Below are 7,544 nucleotides of genomic sequence, written 5' to 3' on the forward strand. Positions count from 1 at the left end.
CTTCACATTTATCGAAGAAGTTGCTATGATATATATGTATAAGTTGTTATGATATACACATATAAGTTGCTAGTATGAATATAGTATCAACTTATGTGCATATATATAGCCACGGTCTAGCGCCTAAATACACCCCCCACGCAGTGCGCACCTACCCTCAAGCAGCCCTTCGTTTCTTTATGGCATTCTGCTTTGAGACGCATCTCGCATCCATAATCAGTCTTGACTTGAACCAGACTTGCTCATGTGGCTCACACTTCTTTTTTATGGCAACTTATGTGACGACTTTCTCTCTTTCTACAGCAACTTATGTATGTATTGGAATTTACAACTTGTTTGTGACTATTTATGTGTATGACATCTTATGTTTGTGACAATTTAAATATATGCCATATTCTATTTATGACAACTAATATTTATAATAAATTGTATTTTGGTGCAACTTATGTCATAATTTATATTTTTTGTGATAACTTTTATAATGTATATATATATGGCAACTTATGCCTATGACACCTTTTGTCTTGTGACAAATTATTTGTATAATAAATAGCAACTTATATATGTATATTGTAGCAACTTATTCAATAATATGAAACTTATATTTCACGCATAAATTGCTACTAGTCCAAAACATCTTGAAAATATATGCAAGTTGGATCTAGTTTTATTCGTCTCATCGAGTGAATACAACGGTGCAATCGGTATTCAAAACGAAGATCGTATAAAGGAGATAAAGTATTTTTTTAAAACAAGTTGCATGTAAAAAAAGAACCATGCATGGGGCACGTGCCAGCAGGGTAAGGGAAGATGCGCTCTCAGTAGCTCAGGTTAATGTGATAGCTCAAGATAGGGTGTCACGCGATTTGTTTAATGCTCGATTTGTTGCGCGTTATCCCGGTCCTTGGGTAAACCATCACCTCAAGCAGCGGTATTTTGGGCTCCAATTAGACCCATTTAAAGAGAAAAGATTCTTGATATGGCAAGAGAACTGGGATGACTACATCACCCACATGCATGCAATTTCGAAACTAATAGAAGTTATAAGTATTAAACCAAGCATCAAAATTAAATTTGGATGACACCTTTATCTTTCTTATGACAAAATCTTCAAAACAAGATCACACTTGCATATGTTTGCACGATAAATTTTTTAAAATATTTTCTTTTACACTAAATAATTCATTTCGGATCCTGGGAACAACTAATTTAACAAGGTGAACAAAACTTAAGCAAAACGAACACATAATAATGTACAATGAAAAAAATATCAAACATCGCGAACAAATGGGTCAACTTCACAGAACAATTTTATCTACAAATCGAACGTCATCGTTATAGAACATTTGATTGTATATGAGCTTTAGAATGAAAAAGAGGGAAAGAGAAAATAAATTAATAATAAATACAAAGCAATAGACGGAAAAAGAAATGAAAAAGAAAAATTAGAATTGGAGAAATAAACACAAAGAAGTTGGGAAGCATGCTACACGCTTGCAGCTTGGAGTCTAAAAATATAGAAAAAACAACATGGTTCTAAAGTTATAATGGACTGAATGTTGTGCTACTCCTGCTTCAGATGATGGTATCCCCGCGCGATGCATAGCCTTTCTAGGAAGCTAGTTCTAAAAGGAAATAAAAGAGATGGTGACATAGAGACGTAGAGTAGCGAAGTGAACCTCGCATGCCAAATGGGGGTAAAGGTACACCAGGGCGCTACAACGGCAAACTCCGACACACAACTGGCCATCAGATACTTTTTTTATCGAAGCATGATCACGGCGTGACCAGCTCTCCGCCAAGTAACCGACTTGGCACCGGGTGGGCCCGTTCCTGGCCCCGCCGCCGCAACTAACTCCTTCAAAATCCTACCACCTCCAGACCTCCTCCCAACCCAAACCCGCCATTCCCAATCCCCACCAAGGTTCTAAAGAGGCAGCTATAGCCACCGCTATAGTCTGCTATAGCCTTTGAGAGAGAAGAAAGCTAGGACATCCGTGTCTTAGCTCTAAAAGGCTAAATCTGCTAATAGCAGGCTACATCCCGCTATAGCCGCTAAATTAAGAGTTATTTAGCCAGCTAAATCATATAAGTAGTTTTTATTTATTGTTAGTTTAGTATTGAACTTTGTCATTCACAAAATTTAGTATTTTTTCAACGATGTAACGAGGGAATGAAGCCCAAGACGTACTTCAGTATATGAAATTTTCTTAATTTCATATTTATATGCAATTCAGAGATTTATGCATAATGTTGAAGTAGAAATGCATAATTGTGAGAAGCTCCTAGAAGATTAGAGAGTATGCATGAAATATGCACTACAAAAAATCTATTGATCCATGACGATTAAATTTCGTCACAGATCACTAAAAAACCGTCATAAAATAGTATCTATGACGATCTCAAATAGCGTCATGTATTGAGCGTCATAGATCACATCTCGTGACGTTTCTTAAATTTTCGTCATGGATTGCTTGATCCATGACGTTTTAAAACCGTCATAGAATGTCTCCGGGCCCCCTGAAGCCCAACCCAAGCCCGGTTTCTATGACGAAAATAAACATCACGAACAGTATAATTTTCGTCACAGATTCAATTGCCATGTCACACATTGATGACATGGAGGATGACGTGGCTGTTGACTTAGCGATGACGTGGATAGCAATGATGACATATAAATTGACGTGGTCAATGACATGGCTGCTGACATGGCAATGACGTGGAATGTGGTGCTGACATTGCAAGTGATGTGGTGAGTGACATCAGCCTTGCAACCCATTTTTGAATGGGCCTAATTCAGAGTGGACCTGATTTCAGCCCAATATTTAATATTTGCTAATTTATACACAGCTCATTTACCAAAACAAAAATTCCAGCCCAAAAGTCACAATAAGCTATTACAACCCAAATTATAACCTCATATCAATAATGTTAGCATCCCAGCATCATGACACCAGAATAATGGATCAATACATTTTTTTCCATGTATCAAAACTAGCAGTCTAGCATTGCAGGATCATAGACAACAAAATACACCAGAAACAACAAAAAATAGATTTCATCAAGAGTATGAACCACCAGCAACAACTAAGGAAGCAAAGAATTCTTTTGCACCACCTATCAGTTTTGATGAGAGTGTTGTGGCAGCACATTTGGCTACCAATGATTTCTACTCTGCGAGGCTTCTCTTCTATTCTAACTAGCAGTTCTTTAACCCTTTAAATCACCTACAGAAATTATTGTCAACGCATAGTTAACTATTGAGAATTGCAGGGAATCCAAAAGATTGGCTGCTCAAAAGAAAGATGGTAGTTACAAACATCCATGTCTCTTCAAAGTAAATTGAGGACAAACATTTTTATTTGAAGCTTCGAATATACTACATCAAATAAGGAGCTCTGGTTGATAAGCTTCAAACATAAAAACATCAACAAGCTGATATGAATGGTTCCTTTATATGTTCTACTGTACAAATAGCATCATCTTAATCTCACTTTGGCATGGGTAAGATAAAATCAGAAATAAACAAATGAAGCAAAGGATCTATATAGCGTAATTGTCACCCTAGGAAGAATAATACAGCATGTGTGAAAACTTGTTATGGATCAGTGTGAAAAAGGAGTGCTGAGCCAGCATGTGTACTGTAGATAAGTAAAGTAGTGTATTCAGTAATTATCACGCAAAGGAACTGCACATGAATGAAACAAAAAAAATTGAATTTATAGATCAGCTACTGCATCATTATAAGTTTCAAGTATAGAGTGATATAGCAGACAATAAAGAAGCAATATTATATTATTGCAAAGGGATATCTAGACCTTGCTAAGTAAGAACTGAGTGTTGTGATTACTCTCTGAATCCTGTGTCTGCCACCGTGACCACCATGCATATACCTATGCTTTACTGAACAAAACAAATCATATGATAAAACCTTGTTTTGACACAAATATATGCGACACCTAAACAGGATTGCAAATGTTTATTTATTCAGAGTAGTAAAGGCAGAGGTCGAGATCTCTAACAAAGTCCATGATACAAATAATCCTTTTATGTATATGATATGTGGAAATGACCATATTCAGCTGAGGGATTTTCTATTTAGGATCAAGTAAACCACTTTCTGTAACATTAATTTGTGCTTTGTCCATCTCAGGAAACATATGAACTGAAAGAGACAAAGCCGAGATATCAAACAGGCACACACACAGATTGGAGATAGATCCGTATAATGGAGGGGGAAAACATTTGTATAATATACTACATTTTTTGTCAAACTCAAAATAAACAAGAGCACGCATATCTCGCACCCATACTGTGCTCAAATCTGAACCTGCTAACTCACTTCAAGCTATCTACAATTACTAGTGATGTTCATGTCGCTAGCACTTGAATAAATCTTAAAAAATAATGTACATTACTCTATAGTTGGTGTACAGATTCACAAAATAATATCCTTTCTATCCTTGCAAGGGATTTCAGCAAGCAGTTGGGGCACAGAAGGGGGGACAATAGGACCTGAAGTAGCTCCCGTTCCAATAGGACCTGAAGTAGCTCCCGTTCCAGAACGTGCGGGTTGCAGGCGCAGTGCCCCCACTGGGTGGTGGATCGGGCACCAGAGGAGCAGGAGCCCGTTGTAGGAGCCGGAGACATGAACGTCGCGGACGCCGCCGTGTTGTAGGTTCCCGGGCAGGGTAGCGCTAGGGATGAAGGGGAGGTCCGGGGCGCGGCTGTCCTCGTTGCCCTCTTCGGCGGCCGAGCAGCCCAGGCGGAAGGGGACGAGGTCGGCCCAGACATTGAGGAGGTCGTTGACGAAGAACTCGGCAGCGTCCTGCGAGGCGGTGCTGCGGAGGAAGCCGTGGATCCGTGGTGAGGTCGCGTCACCGCCTACACACGAGCTGCGCGCGGGCTAACTAGCGGAGAGGGAGGCGGATGAGGACGGAGCGTGGTACGTGTGCGTGGCGTGTGGCGCCCTTGCACCCTCGTCCCCTTGCAAGCAGCTAGGAAGGAGGGGCGGCGGCGGGGTGTGGCGGATGCGGAGGGCGGGCGGGCGGGCGGCAGAATCTGAAGAGGGATGTGAGGGAGGCTGACCTAGGTTTGCTTGCCTATTTATAAAACTACGGATCGATTTGAGTCGTTGGATCGGAGATGGACGGTCGGGAGAAGTTGGGCTTTGATGGAAGACATCCCTAGCTACTGTTTCGGCCCATTTAACATTTTTCTTTATTTTCCTATTTTATTGTACCATAGTGAAGTAACATATAAAAATAATTATCTTCTGTACACTAAGATATTTTCTGAATATAATAGACTACATATCAATTGTCTTGTAGAAGTTTTGATAATTTTCAAACTTATTTACTATTTTTCATGGTTTAAATGAATTTCTGCATGTTTATTGAAAGTAATTACAATTTGAACTATGTGTACCCCTACCCCAAAAAAATACAAAAAATTGCAAAGAAATTATATTTAGGCTCATATGTTCCATTGTGTCCCTTGTCTCGAAGATTGATGAAAAATTCAATTGTCTTCTAGAGATAATTCAAACTTCTTTTTCCGAATTACCATACAATAATTACAGTAATATCCAAATCTAGTAAAAAAATATATAAATTGATATGACAACATATTTTTGGTCTTTTAGCTTCCCATAAAAAAATCAAGTCGTTCTAATAGTATGTCACTATACATTGTTCACAAATAGATACCTCTCTCACATAGTTTCATATATTTCAAGTCAAACTTTGATATTTGAATACCTCATAACATGTTCGAACTTGTATGCACCTCAAATTTGGACACCACCTTATGTTGACCATAACAATGAAAAATATCAAGTTACATTAGCAATTGTTATGCAAAAAACATGTTTTTCAATTCTCTATTTAATTGGAATAAAAAATGTATTATGAAAACAATCTAAATATAGCAATTAATGTACAAATAAAGGCCACTAAATAAAAGATCCAGATTTTAGAAAAATTTAGAAAAAAGAACCATCAAATTTGGAGTTCATATGAGGAAGAAATACTAATTACAAAATTTAATTCCGGATCAAAAAGAAAAAGATGATCCACACATCTGTTCTTCACTGTAGGGCCACGTTGTAACACTATTATATAAAACAGTTATTATTCTACGTATTCACCAGTGAACGTCTGGCGCATTGGTAGTGCACTCGGGTCTTAACGCCTTGCCCCGGGTTCGAATCCCTGCAGTGCTCGATGCCCTATAAGGCGCAGGTTTTTATTATTTTTCTAAATTAAAGCACATATATTAGTATATAAAGAATAATACCAAACTATTTCACAAGTGAAGGTTTGGAACAGTGGTAAGGTGCGGCGGCCTGGTCTTGGAGATCATGGTTCGAATGCTCCATTCTCTCTTATTTTACCCCATTTTTTATCTTTTTTTTGGTGAGCAGCTCTTTATTTTTCTTATTCACCAATTCTGCAGGAGAATTTATTTTCTTCCATCACATGCAAATGAAGGCAACTTATTTTTTCTTATTTCCTACCTTGCACAACACCCACATTTTTTTAAGAAAAAAAAGTAATACATCTTATTTTCTTTAAAGTAAGCAACATATTTGTTTTGTCAAATTAATTTGTGGTTGAGTATAGTATCAAATTTGTGACGATTTTAATTTTCAATCCATGACGGTTATCAAAGGTTCGTCATAGAAACTGGGCCCGAGTTGGAGTCCAAATGGGCCATTTGCAAATCTGTGACGAAAATTCTTAAATCGTCATAGATTTTGCCAGTTTATGACGCTTTATATAAATGTCACGAAAAAATTGACATGGATTAAGAGATTTCTTGTAGTGATGGCCACCATACTTCTTGGTGAAATATGGAATACTCTAGAAATTAAATATTTGTATGGTTACATAAGTATGAAGAAAATTCTAGAGTTAGATATTTGTAAAGAAGTGTGCGGAAGATGGACACATAGAAGAACTATATGAGCCACGAAGTCCTATAAGTAGGGGTACTCCACTCCCCTACCATGGCATAAGAGGTCTCAAATGGAGATGTCAAGATTGTTATGTAGTGTAGTAGTGTCATGATAGGGTAGCCGCATAAAGAGTGCATGAGTCATGTGTTGTAATAAGTTATGGTGAATAAATAGTTGAGTTTTCATATAGAGTTGGTCTCTCATATTAGTGTTTAGGTAAAGGTCTTCTTGATGTAGTGTGGTATGGAAGAAGTGGTATCAAACTACTTAGGTATAACTTCTTAGAAGTCGGTATAAAGGTTAGATGCCTCGATTTTTCAACACATGATATTTACAAAACCACTAAATGGGTTACCTAGGCTATAGCCCACAATAGCCTTTCTTAGTATCTACAAACGCCAAACGCTAAATGTCTTAGCCCGCTATTTTAAACACTGATCCCCACACCTCTCCCCGTCTTCTTCCCGGAGTCCCTCTGTCCCCCTGTGCACAACGCAACTCACAAGCCCGAGGCCACACCTCTCCCCGTCTTCCCCGAGTACCTTTGCTCCCCCTCTCCACAACCCAACTCGCAAGCCCGATACCG

General features: G+C 38.3%; 1 long non-coding RNA gene across 1 annotated transcript; it reads right to left on the reverse strand.

The window, feature by feature from the left end:
• Nucleotides 1–2,854: 2,854 nt before the first annotated feature.
• Nucleotides 2,855–5,010, reverse strand: LOC120678746. Its single transcript, XR_005676727.1, has 3 exons — nt 4,543–5,010; nt 3,819–3,903; nt 2,855–3,227 (listed from the first exon to the last, which is right to left on the reverse strand). It is a non-coding gene; the product is annotated as an uncharacterized LOC120678746 (long non-coding RNA).
• Nucleotides 5,011–7,544: the final 2,534 nt, after the last annotated feature.

Source organism: Panicum virgatum, chromosome 6N (assembly GCF_016808335.1).
Source record: "Panicum virgatum strain AP13 chromosome 6N, P.virgatum_v5, whole genome shotgun sequence".
In the NCBI taxonomy this organism is placed as follows: Eukaryota; Viridiplantae; Streptophyta; class Magnoliopsida; order Poales; family Poaceae; genus Panicum; species Panicum virgatum.